Source organism: Phoxinus phoxinus (assembly GCF_949152265.1).
Source record: "Phoxinus phoxinus genome assembly, chromosome: 22".
Lineage (NCBI taxonomy): Eukaryota > Metazoa > Chordata > Actinopteri > Cypriniformes > Leuciscidae > Phoxinus > Phoxinus phoxinus.
In genome coordinates, this window is record NC_136897.1 from 21,847,446 (window position 1) to 21,865,786 (window position 18,341).

The window sequence follows — 18,341 nt, forward strand, 5'->3', positions numbered from 1 at the left end:
TTTCATAAAATTTTCTCGGGAGAAACATTGACATCGTTTTTCATATAAGTTTCTCGGGAGAAACATTGGCATAAATTTTCCTCCCATCAAATTTTTCTTCCCCCATCATCATGTTCCTTTAGGGGCACCAAAATCAGAGAACTATGAACATGCGACTGTGTTGTTAAATGATTGAAATATTACTTACAATCTCAGGGGGTATATGAAGTAAATAATTTAGGTTAAAGGGGTTCGACAGACAAAAAAAAAGTTTGAAATTATGTGTGTGTACGGACGGGCGCACGAGTTGCGATAATTGACAGTGGCAACCATAGCAAAAAGTTCACACTTTTGGTATCCGCTAATTTTGGACAACATAAAATTAGTGACCAAAAATGCATTATGTTTGGCGGTTTTAAATAAAACACAATTGACAGGCATATTGTTTAGTTTATGCTTGCAAAGCTTTTACTTAAAGTTCATTCTCTTTGAGGGTTGCCATGTCTGTTTATTATAAGCATCTTTGGGCTTGTTCATAAAGTCGCTTATAAATAGGTTGCCATTTTTTTGTAGTCATTTACAGAGTAAAGTCACATATTTCGGTTGTTTAGACTTTTTGTTAGGCGAGTTTTATTTTGGGCTTGTTTTGTCAAACCAAGTTATGTAATATTAGGGAGCAAAAGTGCATTATGTCTTGCAATTTTAAATAAACCACAATTGACAGACAGCATTGATTTGCTTATGCTTGCAAAGCTGCTTATAAATAAATCGCGCTCTCTTTGAGGGTTGCTCTTATGTCTGTATTATAAGCGTCTTCACTTAGGCTATAAATAATTTGCTATTTTTTTTTTCTTTGTAGGTGTAACCGGTCCTACTCGACCCGCGATTTAAACCAGCTTCTCCGGCGTGGGAGGCGTGTGCGCTAACAAGGACGCCGAAATCCGCAGCTGCTGGCGCACCTCTTGAGGCCAGTGGAGTGAGGTTTACACGCACAGCTTTTACTGGCTTATGTCTGTTACACTCGCCCCCCACTAAACCTCATTCCCATCCGGGTCACGGCACCAAATGTAACTGGTCCAACTAGACCCGCTCCGTGCAGGATTTGAACCAGGGTCTCTGCTCTTACTGGCCTACATCCGTTACATAGGCACCAGGGCTGGTTAGCACAATTAAAAGGTTAAATGACAAATTTAGATAGCTAGACAAATTTAGCAGTAGTGTAATGTACACGTGACCAATAATTCTTAGCATTAGTGGGATTAATCGTATTAGCTGATAATCAGAGTAAGGTACAAGGAACAATTTGGTCATTTCAACAAACAAAATTGAAGTCCTTTGATATTTAGAATCTAGTAGGCAAGCTTTATGGCAATAACGTTTGATCAAGTTTCACAAATTTCTCCTTAAGGGGTTTATTCAAATTTTCTAGTCACTGTAATTTTGCTTCTTTTAAAACCCAAGAAGCTTGGCTTTATAGCATCATTTGCAGTGGGTTAATCTCCTGAGGTGCCAAACAGAATGTTTAATAATTACCTATGAAATCTTGTCCCTGGTGCTCTAGGAAAAATAGACTGATTGTTTTTGGATAAAAAAAAAAAACCCTGGGGCATCAATATCAACAGGAAGTAGAAATTGGTTATTACATTCTAAGCTCTCATAATTTGAATGTCAGGCAGTCTTGTATAAACAAACACACATACACACACAAACTACATCAACAACAACTTTTTATACACTTGTCACTATTGATTCCTCTTCTATGAAACCATTAATGTCAGAGAGAAAATAGACCTTGCACGCTCACATCTATTCATCTCAGTGATTACCGGTCTGAATACTGGCTTATATTTGGATTGGTTGGAAATTGACATTTATTATTTTTGATGACAAAATGCACAGGCGGCAGACTCCATCATTGTCATCTTCCTTTACCGCTGAGAGTAACAGGCATTTCAGACTCTGAGGAATCTCTGCCTCTCAAATCAGGGTTTATTATTGAGCGCTTTTCTGTGAATTGCAGTCCACCGTCTCTCAGGATGAATGTGCTGAGGTAGAGCGCTGGAGTAATTTGTAGATGTGCTGAATTCAAGGTCATGTTTTTGATTCCAGATATGCTGAACAATCACGGATTTTGCACCGCTAGTGAAACGGGAGCCTGGGGCCTTTACAGATCTACTGTAAGAAACATCATTCCTACAATAAATAATGCTAATGATGATTACGTTTGTTGGTTTACTTTCCTTTCTGGAATTCTAACAACTTATACCTTTCAGGAACACACTCAAAATCTGAATTTTATGGCCTGCTTAATTTACATAAAATAATAATGCACAACTATTGATATGTTGTGCAATCCATTTGAATTTGCAAAATCCATCTGTGTTGGTGTTAGCATAGAATTGCTAAAACTGGTCTGGGAATTTCTAATTCCCAGCATGCTTTGGCCTGGATTTAGAGAGTAAGTGTTTTTAAGCACGATGATCTTAGTGTTTAATGTTCTGTTATTTGGGGATTTACAAGACTTTTTGTGACTTTTGTGGTGAAGAGTGCTGCTTGTGCTTGGGTTGAGGATGCCTAATTTACATAAATAATAGATATTTCCATTTAAAAGGCATATGTATTACCAATGTCTTACAATTACTGGCTTCTTCCTGCTGACTTCATTTATTATATATGCATGGTAAAAAAAATGTTTAGCATGTTTTAACTAGTTAGTGTGCAACTACAAGAGATTCAGTTCAGTTGGTTATTGCAATAACCTAAGTAGTTTAGTTAAGCTTCAGCCATACATGGTTTATTGGAATACATTTTACAAAATGCATTTTATAGAATGTGCAGGTGGGTTATAATGATGGTAGGTTATCAATCATAATGCGTACACCAGCCCAAAGGACAATAGCCTCGTTCAGACTGTCAGTCCAAATCCGATTTTTCTGCATATCCGATTGGAATCTGATTAAGTGTGAACGGCACAACAACAACAAAATACATGGAATGTGATTTTTACAAATCCGTTTTGTACTACATTAACGTGTGGTTTGAAATCCTATTCAAATCGCATTTCTGGAAATCCGTTTCTAATCGGATTTCACATGGTTTAACTTGCTCATGTAAGCAAGTTTTTATTTGTAAAACGTAAACATGTCAAACGTTGTTATAGGAAACATGTTGAAAGTCACTGCAGAAAAAAGGTTGTGTTGTGTTGAGCAGAAAATTACAATATAATGGAGATTGTCATTTGTTTTTCAAACCCCTCCATGTTGCTTTTTTTTTTTTTTTTTTGGTGTGTGCCTACTTATGAAAAATAAAAAAAATGAAAATTAAATTTGTGTGTTCCAGATTCCAATTCAGATACACAAATAATCGGATTTGGACTTCACATAGCCAATAAAGCCTCAACTCCAGCAACTCCAATTAGCAAACAACAACAATACCAACCAGTTCATGATTGACAAAATCAAGTCTGTGTTTTACTCAGATATACCGTATGTCACAATATAGGGAAGAAAAATGATCACAATTTCCATTGCATGTCAACTTTAAGCACAAACCCACCTCTTTCAAAACATTCAAACGCCAACCTGCTAAAAATATCTGACCCCTTTATCAGAAATGCTGAAGAGTACTCCGCAAATGGCTCTCCATTGGACATCATAAATGATGCAGGCAGTGGATTTATAGCTTATAATCGGCAGCTCTTAGTTCATGGGAAATATTGCCCATGGAAATCTAAGACCTAAGACGGTGGGAAACCGTTTTTTCGTTAGCTTGTTTGTTTGACCAAGACTGTAAAATTTATGTTTAAAGAAAATATTTATCTTTAGTGCCTGGGAGCTTGACATATATTTTAACATTACAGATTCAGTACACCTCATCAAACACCCAAAACACCACAGCAGTGAGTTTTTAAAAGACAAGCATATTTTGTTCAGAAAATTGAAAAAAAAAATTAGTTCTTGTTATTGCAATTGCAATTATTTTACCCTGATCTCATGAGGAAAAACGTGGCTATGAATAAGTTTTCCCAAAATACTGCCCTGCAGGTACAAATCCACATTTTCTCATGAGATCAGGCAAAATTAATTATGCCAATCCATGCTGTTGCAGTCCATTTTAGATGTTAAAACAGATTTACAGATAAGGGCATATCAATGTTTTAGTCTGCAACTTCATGATATCCTCCAGATGTCACAAATTGTGACTTGTTGGTTCATATGCGTAAATTGACACTAAATGTCAAATGTTGCATTTTTAGAATATAAAGTTGACATGTAACATCTTACAATAGCGAACACTCCCTCCATAAAACTCCTAACTGACCCTGGTCCAGTCACACACTATAGACATCAGGCACTGTTAAATTAAGTAAACAAATTCATGAGCAAATATGATTCATGCAGCCCAACTGTCAGACAGAGAAGGACACAATTCCCACTGGGAGCTTAACTAACCTTAGCTGTTTGCCAGGTCATTCCTGCAGGGCTTGGGAGGCCAAACTAAAGCCAACCCAAAATACTATGTTCCACAGCCCGTTCCCATGCAGCTCATTCTAGATGTGACAGAATTAGACCTTTCGTCTCCAACACTTCAGAACGAGACCAGCCTCCATTGGAAAATTAGCCTTATAAAGAGAACATAGACTGAAAGTGTGTGCGGTTAACTTTGGGAGATGTCAGGGTTAGGAGTGCAATAACAGCTCTGGGTGAATATGTTTGGATGTCTTTGAGACATTGTTGATGATTCAGTCGGTCATCTGTTGAAAATATCCAGACCTCCCCTGCAGTGTCGTTGTTCTGGCCGCAAACCAAGAGAAGCAATTCACAAGAGCGTGAACTGACCACACATGAATTGATGCATTAAATCTGCTGATCTGTTAAAGAAATATTGAAATGAAAGATGTCAACTAAAACACATCCTAGACTATTTGTGTGAAACAGAATATTCAAATAGCACAGTAAATAAAACAAGCGCTTCCACATGCTACTACAGAAGGAGCGCTGTAGTGTTTGTGGTCTACAGATCTGACTGATCAAAGGGTCTAGAACCTCGGGATGAAACCGACACTACAGAGAGAGCCGGGAAGTTTGTGAACGAATATTATTTATTCATTCATTTAAAGTCGCCATGAGAAGTTGCGATAGTCTTTTATTCCGAATTGTGACATATATCTGAGTGAAATGGCTTCTCGAACGAGAAAAATATAGGACAGGACTTGATTTAGTCCATTGGGAACTGATTGGATCGTTGGATCACTGTCGTTTACTATTGCTGTGATCTCATGTGAGTGACGGGATCTTCAGCCCCAACATCATCAGAGACCCAAATGCACCGTCTTATGCCTGCTACAGACTGCGATTTCGGCAATCCTATAAGATAATTACAAATCACACTGTACGACATGGATCTTATAAACTTGGGTACGACATGTATGTAGACTGTACGATGATCGCATCTATTGAATCGTAGGCTACGACGCAAGTTAGTATACAGTAGAAGATAGTATACAGTAGAAGATTAAAATGTCATCAGCATGCGCTAGTGGTAAACGAATACAGCAAGATGAATCGTATTTTGGCAATTGTGGTTTTTATGTGCGCTGAAAAAAAAGAGGAAGCGAAAGAGGCGAGTATGGACACAGTCATGGCTAGGGAAAAGTTGCAAATGGAGCTTGAGGTAAATAGTTTTAAGTTTTAGCGCCATGTGTTGATTAATACGCCATTTCATGTTACATTTTTATTGGCTAGTCAGTAGACTGCTAGGTCATAGCAGCAAACACACTGTGAGATGATCATCCTAAATTTCTGACACTGTCAGTAAATTATTGCAGGCTATCTTTGGTGGCAAGACCGTGAAAACGGCCTTCTTTGAAAATCTCTTACTGTACGACAACCACCATCTAGGACGACTACAGAAATCGCCACGACTGGTCATCTGGGACAAGCCAAAATCGTTCAATGTGTACGTATTAAAAGAGCAAGTCTCCCTCCACCCATCCTCACCAGTGTGCTGACCAGCTGCATCACTGTCTGGAATGGGAACTGCAGTGCTTCAGACCACAAGATCCTACAGTGAACAGTGACCACAGCTGAAAAGGTCATCGGTGTCCCTTTCCCCTCCATCCGGACATTTTCCTTGCACGATGCTATAGCAAAGCCACCAGCATTGTAAAGGACCACACACCATCAGGAAGACGGTACCGGAGCATTAGAGCCCGCTCTGCCAGACTGCTCAACAGCTTCTTCCCCCAGTGCTGTGAAAGCCCTAAAGTCAGAACCCTGTTCAAACCCCTATCCTGAACCAGAAACATTTCAACACTCACCCTACCACACACTTTACCTCTTGCTGCTATTGCCCCCCAAGGACTGTTACAATTCTTTTGTGCAATACTATGTGAGCGAGTAGGCTACTCTTAAGTTGAGTGGGCCTTAACCATCCATTTGGTATTACTCTTGTCTCTCACTGTTGAGCACTGGACTCTTTAATTACTTTTCTCTCATCTTGCACTGACCCTGTTTGCACTGTTTTTTTTTTTGCCCTGAATGTCTCTTTTTGCAGTGTCTTCTGTACCACTGCACTACGTGATGTTTTATTAACAAAGTTCGGGAGGAGCACGTTCAGATAATTAACGTGAGTGGAGAGCACTCAGCAATCAACGATAAGAGGTGTATATATATTCAGCAGTCTCACCTCAATCCATTGACAGTTTAGCAGCATCCCTCCACCACCCCTTCTCCACACTTCTAGTCCTAACCGTTTACATACGGGGGGAGTACTCTGGGTTGGGGCCCTCCCCCCGGACAGCACACCAAATACGCATTAAACTTTACGCCCTCTAATTGCATGTCAGTGTGAAATCGTGAAGTGTTGTTTCCTGTAAATTCAAGTTTCTATAAAGTTTTATGTTATGTATAGGCAGATTACTCTTTAAGTTAGCTATGTGTAGGTTTAATATGCTTAAAGGCTATATAGGTATATTTAGATTTACAGTATATAGGTTATATGTTTATATATTTCTTTATGTTTTATATGTAGCACTGTGGTCCTGTGAGGGACTACATTTTGTTCCCTTGTATGTCTCCACATACAGTACAGCAAAATGACAATAAAGCTCACTTGAACTTGAGAAGAGATGCCATTGCAAGAGGGAGGGGATGTTATTTTGATTAAAGTTTAGGAGTGCACATTAATTTTTTTTAAATGAGGTGCACGGATAATATATAATAGATATTCCATAAAAATAAGAATTGTCAATTTTGATATCATGGTCCCTAAAAGGACTAACTCAATTTTAATAAGTTAATATTTAATAGGCTAACTTACATTTTTGACATAGTATTTAAAATTTCTTGGTATATGCCTGGTCAGCCAACAAAAATAGTTTCAAACAAAGCCACAGTAGAATTTACCATTAAGGTGTGTGGTCACATTTACCGTTGTTCGGCGAATTTTCAGACAATAGATGTACCTTTTTTGATGAAATTTCTCTAATGTAAATGTTACGCATCTCATGCAACACAAAGTAGTGCTTTTTTGTTCCTGAATGAATCAGTGTTTTTAACTAATCGAATGAATGAATGTTTCAGTGACTCACTCATAAAGTCAGGCGTTTTTTATTTCCTGAAATACGCATTGACTGAGTGAATCAGTGACTCACTTGTTTAGTTCCTGGACAAATTTTGATTCAGTGACTCACTCAAAAAGATAATCGCTTGTCACCACCTTATGGTGACAGTGAAAGATGTGCTCATTTTTGTCATTTGTCTTAAAAAGTTAGAATAGCTTTTATTGGTTAATGATTGAAATCAATGGATATGACGATTTAACACATTGATCACAATTGTCTGTTTTAGAGAATCAGGGTCCTCTGTTTTATTAGCACAGCATTTTACTGACATTTTTAGAATGAATAAGATATCTGAGAGAGTAGAAGAGAAAAAGGTTGTATTAAAAAGTTCAGCCATGTTGAAACATTACCCTTGTAACCAGTAGCTAAGGTTTCCTGCAAAGTTGACATAGAAAGTTAAGGCTAAATTTGATGAATGCCATGAGACATGATGTGATTTGTATGCATGCACAAAAATATTTTTGTTGCATAAAATAGGCCTATCAGCCTTGAAATCCTCATTAAACATGTAGTGGTCTCTAGTGGGCCGGATCTAATAGGATCGCACTTAAATGTCTCAGATTGGCCAAATTAAAAATTAATCTTTCAGATGCTAATCCATAAATGGACTCCAGTGCCACTGTAGAGATAGAATAAAACATGCTTTACCAGTAAATGTGAAGTCAGGTCAACATTTTCTGTGTCCAAAAAAGTGAAAATGCCATTATTCAGACGACATTATTGTTCAAAGATCATATCTCTGTATTATACAGTCAGAGAGAGAGCACTGAAAAAGACACGGCATGAGGTGTGGTTGTGAACATCCTTTAATTTAATGCAAAACACTCTCCGTTTCTGTCTGCCTTTTTCTCTGTTCATCTTTTTTATAAGCAGACATGTGCTAATGAAGTGAAAAAATTGCGCAATGCTTGCAATATCACACCCATGAAGTCATATTTCACCTCGGACAGACTTTTCAGACATGAAAGTTATTTCATGTCTGAATGAATATGTACTCAAGGATATATTCATCTATCCATCTAATACCATATGAAATGTAATCCTTCTCCCAGGAGTGGATGAAGAGATAATTAGTACTTCTCTCACTCCCTACTGCTGTCTCTCCATCCATTGACGATGCTCTGTGTCTTTCTCTCTCTTTTTTCATCACTACACTTATGTGAAATCTTATATTTGATTTGGTTTCCATGGCAGCTCCTGGTGGGGTGTCAATACAGCAAGAGATGGATATGAGCGAACATCATGTTTACGTGTGAACGAAGAGTGTGTGTGTGTTGTGAGTGTGTGCATGCGGGCGAGAGAGACAGACAGCGTGCTTGTGGGGATAGACGGAAAGGTGTGAGCGTGATCAAATTAGCACACTGGCACTTCTTCCAGTCCTCTGGAGAAAGAAGAGAACAGGTGTAGCTAAATCTAGCTTTAGCTTTGCGGTAACAAAAGAAAGAGAGTCAATTGTCTGATAATTCAGATGTTTTTGAGTTGTGTTCGAGTTGAGTTGTGCTTAGCGCTTTATTTAAGCAATAACATGTGAGGCTGTGATATATTGTGTGAATAAATCTCATAAAAAGTGTCACAAAATGTCAGGGTAAAAATCAAAAGAAATATATCTTTTAAAAAGGATCACTTAGGAAAATAAGACCTATTTTATTTTGTGACATTTACCCCCATACAATATCCTTATTCTACTTTTAATGCAAATTATAATAATATATTTAAATTAACATGATAGTGTGGGTTTTACCCAATTTAAGCTTGCTTTAATAATTAATTACATATTTGTGTGGACAGGATTATTTTCATTACTGTATTAAAGTAATCAGAATTATATTTATGATTACAGGAATGAGAACTTGGGGGGGGGGGGGGATGTTGTCATGAAAATAATAGTGCTAAGAAATCTTATAATAATAATAATAATAGTTTTTTGGATCACAGTAATAAGAATTTGATAGGAAAAGTCATGCAAAGAAATCTTAACAATAATAATAATTATTAATAATAATTAAGTATATAAGTTTATGTACATTTCTGTAAGTTCAATCATGGTATAGTGTGTGTTGTATAATTATTATTTTTTATTTTTTTAATGTTTTCCATGCAGGGTGATTTTCATTACTGCAATGATGAGTAATTAATGAGTAATAGATTCTACAAAACGGGCCTTTTTCCCTGAACATTTCACAGGTGCTGCACTCATATAAACATTATCTAGATGAAGTTTCAAACATCAATGTTTTAAGGCAGTGTCATTATCATGCGTCAACCAGCAGCCTATGGGAGTTCTATCATTCTGTGCGTGTTGGGAAGGATTTATTTCATGTGTGATTGTGTTTGTTGGCTGCCACTCCTCATATAGTCAGAGTGCAATTCATTTGTTCAGATGAGAAGAAAGTGGAGGAATGAACCTGACAGAGAAGATTTTTTTTATGCACGTGAACATGTTGGATGGTGGTTGCACTGCCGATGGACGAATGGGCGAACAGACCAACTCATGCAGTTTCACAGAATGTTAAAGACTAAAGCATGAAATCTACATTACCAACTCAGAGGCTGACAAAGTATAATGTTTCTGTTCACTATAGGTTAGCTCAAAAACCCATCTCCATTAGATTTTACAGTACCGAATGACTACCCGCTAAAGTCTTCATCTTAAATTATGCATGACCATATAGGATTCAAAATGCAAGTATTATATAAAAAATGCAGTGTACATGTAAGAATACTTTCAGTAAAGCTATACATTAACTGCCTGTGCTTAGATCGCCTTGCACCAGAAAGTGCATAAAATGAGTCATAGACAAATGCAGAGAGAGAGAGAACGTCATTGGAAGTTAGGTTCAGCATCCAGTTCACAGTTTGGGCATGTGGATGATACAGTAAGATGACTTGCAGTGCAGAAGGCAGTGCAGCTGTGAACCATGTCAGCATTTAAGCCTCTGCTAAGGAGATATCACATGACGTTCAGTGGACACGCTGAAACTTTTCTCACGTAGGCGTAGGCTGTAGGCGATCCCTGACCCTCACTGAACCAGTCAGTCGTTATTCAGACTTTAATGTGCACTGTTGTGATTGTGAATATGTTATGGTGAGATGTATGTGACATGTATGTGATAACTGCGTCTGTAGCTCTACCTCCACACCACTAGATGTCCCCATCCCATGAGTGATAGTTGGATCAGCCTGCTGTCTTTACTTGATTATATGCCATTTGATAGTATTGGAAGTCATGCTTCTTTTCCTCTACAGAAAATAAAATTTAACCAAGTAACTAAATGTATATGACATGGAACACTGTTTTTTTATACTTATGGCTGTCTGCGCGTCACAAAAAGCTAAATTTAAGGTATAGCAATCTCTGTGGGTATACTTACCGTTTTTCATATAATTTTACTTTACTTATATAACGCACTGAAACTACAAACTAAACCCTTAGTTTCTTACTTCTTATTATATATTATATACACACTCAGAAAGACTCATGAGACTCAGTTATCCTTTATTGATCCCTGAGAGGAAATTAAGGTATCACAGCAGCAACAGAAAGAACAAGACAAAACTAAATTAAACAATAAAATCAATAATCACAATAACTAAAAATATATATATTAGGCCTACATAGTTTGTTAATTAGATCAATTATAGTTATAAAATGATACTGTATATGACTGTGTATATATACATATATAAAATATAAATGATTTATTAAATTATATATGATAATTATTATATAAGCCTTCTTTAATTGTCTTAATTAATTTCTCAACAATCCCACTTTATTAATATTTCATGCAAACATCATAAAACATCAGTGATTCAGGATCAAATTTAAAATCCATTATTAAGCAGAATGCGAGTCTGAGTGTTTCTTTGTTCTCTTGACACCAGATAATGGATAGTTTCTGTTTTAGTGATCGCCAGGTGTTTTTCCATTCAACTGAAGCAAAGACCTGTAAATCTAGGCTAATCAAAATACTTGTCTGATTTACTTTTTTCATCCAATATAGAGACTGGAAGGAAGGAAGGATTTGGGCCTGTCTTTGTTCTTATAATGCCATCAGCCAATCAGTGTTGTCATGATGTCACCCATCAGCAAAGATGGCATGGCAGATTCAAACTATGTACTTCCGATCAGCCAAGCAAGTGAAAATTGAGATGAAGGCAAGGGAATGCTAACGGATATGCTAATGCTTAATGCTAAAGGATAACATTCTCTTCCTGGTCTTATGGACCTTGTATTGTTTCACAGAGACAGGGCATGTATGAAACATGTCACATTGTGATCGCCGTACGTGTCTATCTCTGTATTTTATTCATAGTGAAATTCAAAGATGTCTTCCTCTCTCACACCATCTCTGCTACTTTCCAATTCAGAAAGCACAAACTGCAGCTCAAGGAAGGAGAGCTAATGACTAGCCTGAACAGAGAAGCACATGGTGGGGGAGCTGTCAGTCAAAATCTGTCATCTGCTGTATGTGGCAACAATTAACGCCTACAAGATAAGGTACACACGCCTTAGACTTCTCCTTCTGCCTCATTTAATAGACAATGCCTGTGTTTATTCCATCTGGGTGCACAAAGTGATGCGAAACACAAGGAAATGTAGAAAAAGTGTCGGTCAGGGGAATGAAAGTTTATTGCATCCTCTGGAGGAAGTGCCTGAATTACAGCTTAGAGTTTGAATGAGACAGAGTTTGCTCTATTCGCTCTGTTTTAAGGGAAACGCAGTGACATGGCCATTTATGCTGGCTGAAATCTTTTATTCAAGTCAGAAAGACAAGCTGGAGAAAGTCATTTGGGATGTTTAACCGTTTTTTTTTTTGTCCAATTTAAGATCACGCTCCAGAAACGATATGCAAAGCCGTGAGAAGGAGCAGGAGGCGAAGCAAAGCGATAATTTTTTTTAGCGTGCTGTCTATTTTTGCTTTTAAGGGTGGCCATAGGTGCTGAGTTGCCCCGTGGGTAATCTGAATATGTGTGTTTGTGTGAACGCATTCAACAAAGCAGAAAATTGCAGACTCAGACCCAAATGTTGTTCAAAGCTGTACTCATATTTTAGCATACTAGGTCATTCTAGTCCACTGCATCTCCATGTAGGGTTGTTTGGCTTTTTTTTTTTTGTTAAATATTCTGCTAAATAATTTCTAAAAATTATTATGCCAGTCAATCGATCTATCTTCAATGATGCTTTTATTTGGTTAGAATTACAGTAAAACAGTAATGTTGTGAAATAGTATTTAAATAGCATTTAAAATGTAATTTATTCCTGTGATGGCAAATCAGAATTTTCAGCATCATTACTCCAGTCTTCAGTGTCACATGATCTTTCAGAAATCATTCTAATTTGCTGATTTGGTGCTCAGTATACATATATTATTATTATTATCATCAATGTTGAACTTGTTGTTAATATTTTTGTGGAAACCGTGATTCTTTGATCACACAACCCTATATATGTATATATTACATGTAGATATAAGTAATAAAATATGCGTTGAATGATTCATTCCTCTTATATTATAGTCTATTCTATGTGCCAACCAACCCCAAAGCCAGTGTGCCAAGCATCTTAACTCACACTCTTTTTCTAAAGACTTTAGGCAGGCAACATGATTTATCATGTGCTTCCAAGTATTATTCCACTGTCTCTGCCAATTTACACTTCCTCCATCATACTATACACATACAGTACACTGACACACACGCAGCAATGGGACCTTGTGTGAGAGGGAGACATGTAATACGCATTTTTGACCTCCTGTCTGCTGAGTTACTGAAGCAATGATGCTGCGTAAACTAGCACAACTGACAAACACATGCACAAACAAACATATGCCGCTTAACAAACTACCTGATGATTAGGGAACTGTTCACTGTTCCCACAACGGCTGGCCAACAATCTCCATGCTGACAAGCGATTCACACATGCGAGTTTGCCAAACCAAGTTCTGACAGGTGTTAAAATGCACCCGTGGACGTGCACGATCGCACAGAGCTGTCCAGGCCGCTGGCAGAGAAGAAATGACTGATTGCATATGTGTGTCTGCTTTGCACTTTTCTGGCTGCAAGAGAATTTAGCGCCAACGCCGTCTTCCGCCCAATAAAGTGCTGTCACTTCTCTACAGTCATCAGGCTCTGCGGCTTCCTGGTAAGGGATTCACGTTCACACGCTCAGCTGTCACATCACCATCAGAAATGTCAAGTGGAAAGAAAGAAATCTTGTGACAGGCCACGCAAACGGTCTCGACTGAAATCTGCGATCACACATGCAAACTCCCTGCGAGAAGGTTACAACCATGTAAACATCTGATTACTCACAGTTCAGGAGATCCAAAGGTCATGGATGTGTCAAAGTTTGTGCGTGTGTCAGAGAAAAAGAGAAATAAAGGGCCCTATCATAAGCCCGGCGCAAAAAAAACGACTGTTTTTTGCTAGTTTCAGCCTGACGCAGTTATCATTTTCACGTCCTGCGTTGTTTGAATATCAAATGCATTTGCGCCCATTTTAGCACCCATGGCTGATCTGGTCTTAAGTCAATGGTGCAATATTTTTTTATTATTTAAAGAGCGCGTTATTAATATGCGCCTATAGGCGGGTCCACAGCGCATGTACACTTTGTCCTGTAGATGGTCTTCTCGCGCACTTTAATCTCGTGCACGAGCAGATCTGTTTCCTCACTTGAGAAGCATTTTTTCCGCTTACAAATTCAGCCACTTAAATAGCGCATCTGCCATGGCGCAAGCGCAACTGGCTTTTAAAGGAAATGGGAAATGAGACTCTGATTGGTTTATTGGATGCCCAAAACACACCCATTACTCATTAAGAGAATAGGGACAGCCCTTTTAGACCATCCATTTTTCCCATCGTTAAACTAGCAAAAGTTGATTCGGACAAGTGCACTTGCGCCATGCACTTTAGACCAGTGGTTCCCAAACCTGTCCTGAAGCATCCCCAACACTGCACGTTTTCTTTGTCTCCCTAATCAAAATAATGTGCTCATTAATGTATATTTACTTCGTTCAAGTAATAAAGTATTCTCGTGAGTGTATAATATGCCATTGAAAGTACATACGGGTGAGGGGTTCAAATGTCGGTCGCCATGTTGCCCCTCCATCTTGAAAGTACATTAGCCAAAGAGGGACATACCGGTTAATTCAAGCTTCGCCTTTCGCGTCTCCGCAATTCACTGGCACCGGCCCTGTTTTTATTTTTTCCTTTCCCTCTACCTCTACCTCGCACCTCTGTCACATCAACTGATCTCTGCTCACGGAGAAAATGATAATAGCCTACAATGTAAACTTTGCCTTACGCTAGTGATGTCGTACAATATACAGAATAACGATAGCACTGATAAAAGTTACTTTACTAAGATTAGCTTGCATTCGTCTGGGAACCTGATAGCTGATGTTAGCACTGAAATGGTAAAAAAATAAGGAAAACATAAAACTATTATTCATTTTACATAGATGTCAACCTATATGTTAACTGACAAATTAAATTACTGCAAATTATAATAGTTTTCTAAAGTAACCTCATCACTTGAAGGAATACTCATGGACGAGGTCGAACTGGAAGCCATGTTAATCTTGGACTACATTGGCCACCGTAGGAGTTAAAACGAAAATCGGAATTGAGAGGAACAGAAACTAATATTCACTGGATGGTCACATACCTTTTCACCGCTAGATGGGGACAGTGTAGCTTTAAAATAGAGCCCAAAGACTGCCTTAGACCCGTAGACTGTGACCCAGCGTCCCGTGAACTTTAGCGAAACAAAAGCAGAGGATGAATTTTTATGGGTGAATCTCATCTCACAGAACATCTGCTGGTCACAGTTCACCCACAACAATTTTTGCCAGGCATATATAATTATTTTTCATTCTCAAAGTAAATGCATATTTATATACAAGTAAAATATTTTTTAATAAATTGCTTATTATACATAGTTAATATATAAGAAGTAATATACACTCACTTTATTAGGTACACCTTGCTAGTACTGGGCTGGACTCCCTTTATTCTTCATGGCAAAGATTCAAAAAGTGCGGGAAACATTCCTCAGAGATTTTGGTCCATATTGACATGATAGCATCATGCAGTTGCTATCTTGTCTGGCTTTAGACCATCAGCTTCTGTATGTGACAACACAGTGATTAGCATTTTACTTAAGGCACAAAACTGAAAATAGCCATATTCCTTTAAATACTTCTCCTCTTTAATGAGTAAATAATCAAATTGCTCATCTAGCTTGAAGATCAACTTAACCCATAAAACGCAGATGCTCTATAGGCAGCGAGAGAGCTGGAAATGTGTCATATTGTAAGGCCCGAGGTACAGAAACCTTCTTTGACAGGAACGGGCATGAATATTCACAGCTGCCAAGAAAAACATTCAATATACCGGTAAGCCTTTTTGTCTTTGTCAATGTGCAATATAGTGAAATATATTTGTGCGCAAAAACAACGATTTAAAAAGCAATGTGTAGATGTGGTGGGTAAATAGCCTCTAAAAAGCTTTTTTTATCAAAAACCTATGAGATCAGGGAAGTGGCATCACGATTGGGGTCAGCGTGAGTGAAATTACAATAAAATCCTGCCATTTTATTTGTTAGCGCTGTTGTGCCACAAGGACAGTTCAAATCCCAGATGCCGTGAAAAGATCTCATCTAGTATAAAAACTAACTGCCAAGGCCAAGTGTACAAGTGCAACCAGGCAAAAAGTGACACATCATGAATCAGGTGATGGGTGATAATCTGCACACACATTACAGGGGAGGAAAACATCCACAAGCTATTAAGTGGGGTGGCGGGGGTCTTACAGCGGTCTAGTCGTGGCCTGGGGAGCTACAATATGTTTGGGATGGAGGGTGACTTTCTGTTCATGATGACATGCTGTTCTATGTAGGAGTGACAGATGTAGGCTGTGCTGCTGCGCCTCAGGAGGAGTGCTGGCACAGTCACAACACAAGAGGTCAAGAGGTCGTATCAGTGACAGAATATCCAGCAGGTGGCGGTACAAGTCTGTCATTATTTACTGACCCTCGTGTTGTTCAAAATCCATTTCTTTATTCAGTACAACAAAAAAGGCGATATTTTGGGTGAACTATCCCTTAAAAACTGTGAAAACGTGTTTAAACTTTTCTTTAAAAAATTATAGATTTATTCAGCAAGGATTAAAGACTTTAACATTGTTACATTGTTAATCATAAATCCTGTAAATATGCATCACCGTTTCCACAAAATATTAAGAAGCTGTTTTCAACATTGAGGATAATAATAGTAGTAGTAATAATAGAAAACAGTTGTTTCAAATCGTAATATTTCACAATATTACTGTTTTCACCATATTTTGTCAAATAAATGCAGCCAAGGTGATCAATTAAAAATGATGTATGGTTTTCAGAGGTGGACAGTAACAAAGTACTACACTTTTTGAGTATCTGTACTTTACTTGAGTAATAACTTCACTACAAATTGAAAGACAAATATCATCATTTTTACTTCACTACATTTCTGTCAAGGTCCTTAGAAAGTAGTAACGTCAGTCAGGGGATGATTTTGGTTGCAGGTGTTGCATTTTGGTTGGAAATGAAAGTCAGATTGACATCAGAACCTGACTGATGTTGGTTTCTGACGTCAACACGATTTAAATTTTCAACCATAATACGTCTGTCCAATGTTGGATATTAATGTCAATCTGATGTTGGTTTCTGATATCAACCTGATTTTCATTTTCAACGTTGGGTTTGGTGACTTTGGTCTTCCAAAAGCGAATTTTGTCATTGTTTTGGAGCACACTAGCTTATAGATAACAGTAAGGCTAACATATTATACTAAAAGCCAAAAAACTTTAAATAAGGCACTATTTGAGGGAACAGCCATTTGGGTGTCCGAAACCATTGTGGACGTTATTGAGTGCACTTATTCAATCTCACATTCAATCCCACTACTGGAACTGTGTTCTAGAAATACATTTGATATTGATATGAAGGTAGGTAGGCAGGCATAGATTCAGAATACTGTAAGTATTACATACAACAATAATAAAACAATGCATTGACATTTACTTTCAGACGTGTAAAATCCTCCAATCAGTGTAAAGTTGTTCCAATCACCTGGATTTGCTAATTAGCACAGTTTTTCAGCCAGGAGATAGAACTCATTAGTAAAATCAGCGGAGTTCATGGCTGGCATAAACATATGGCAATACTTTTACTTTCTTACCCCTGGACTTTACACCTCTGCTTACTTTTGATACTTAAGTACTTTTAAAAACAAGTACTTCTGTACTTTTACTCAAGTAAAAATCAGCCTTTACAAAGTAAGGAAGTTTTGTACTTTGTCCACCTCTGGTTTTAGCACGTATTCATTACTAAAGAACCTTGAACCTGCAACATTAACATTGTTAAGCTCAACTCAGTTACTCCACCATCAACTGTACCGTCCACTACTGTAGAAATGGAGCTGTTCTGCTGTTAATACCCGGGGTGTTAATGACATCCACAATCGCAGGTCTATACTTGTAAAGTGCAGCGGCCCCTGTAATAACATTTGAATCGTTGGGTGTGAATAAACAGCAAATTTTCTCAGGCATGAACTTAATTTACTGATTCCATATTAAATGGTCAGAGCGGTTAGGCTGCTGTTTGAAAGTTCTTTTACAGCGGTGAACTGAAGCATTAACTGTTTACACTGCTGTAGATTAAGAGGTGTGTTTTTGTTTATTTCACTCTTTTTTTCCT

The 18,341-nt window shown here is 37.9% G+C and overlaps 1 long non-coding RNA gene across 2 annotated transcripts in view; it reads right to left on the reverse strand.

The window, feature by feature from the left end:
* LOC306990769 overlaps positions 1-15,617 on the reverse strand; it is a 42,243-nt gene extending 26,626 nt beyond the window's left edge. For both annotated transcript variants that reach the window (XR_013795928.1, XR_013795929.1), the window contains exon 1: positions 15,576-15,617. This is a non-coding gene — a long non-coding RNA (uncharacterized lncRNA). The remainder of the gene's footprint in view (positions 1-15,575) is intronic.
* Positions 15,618-18,341: the final 2,724 nt, after the last annotated feature.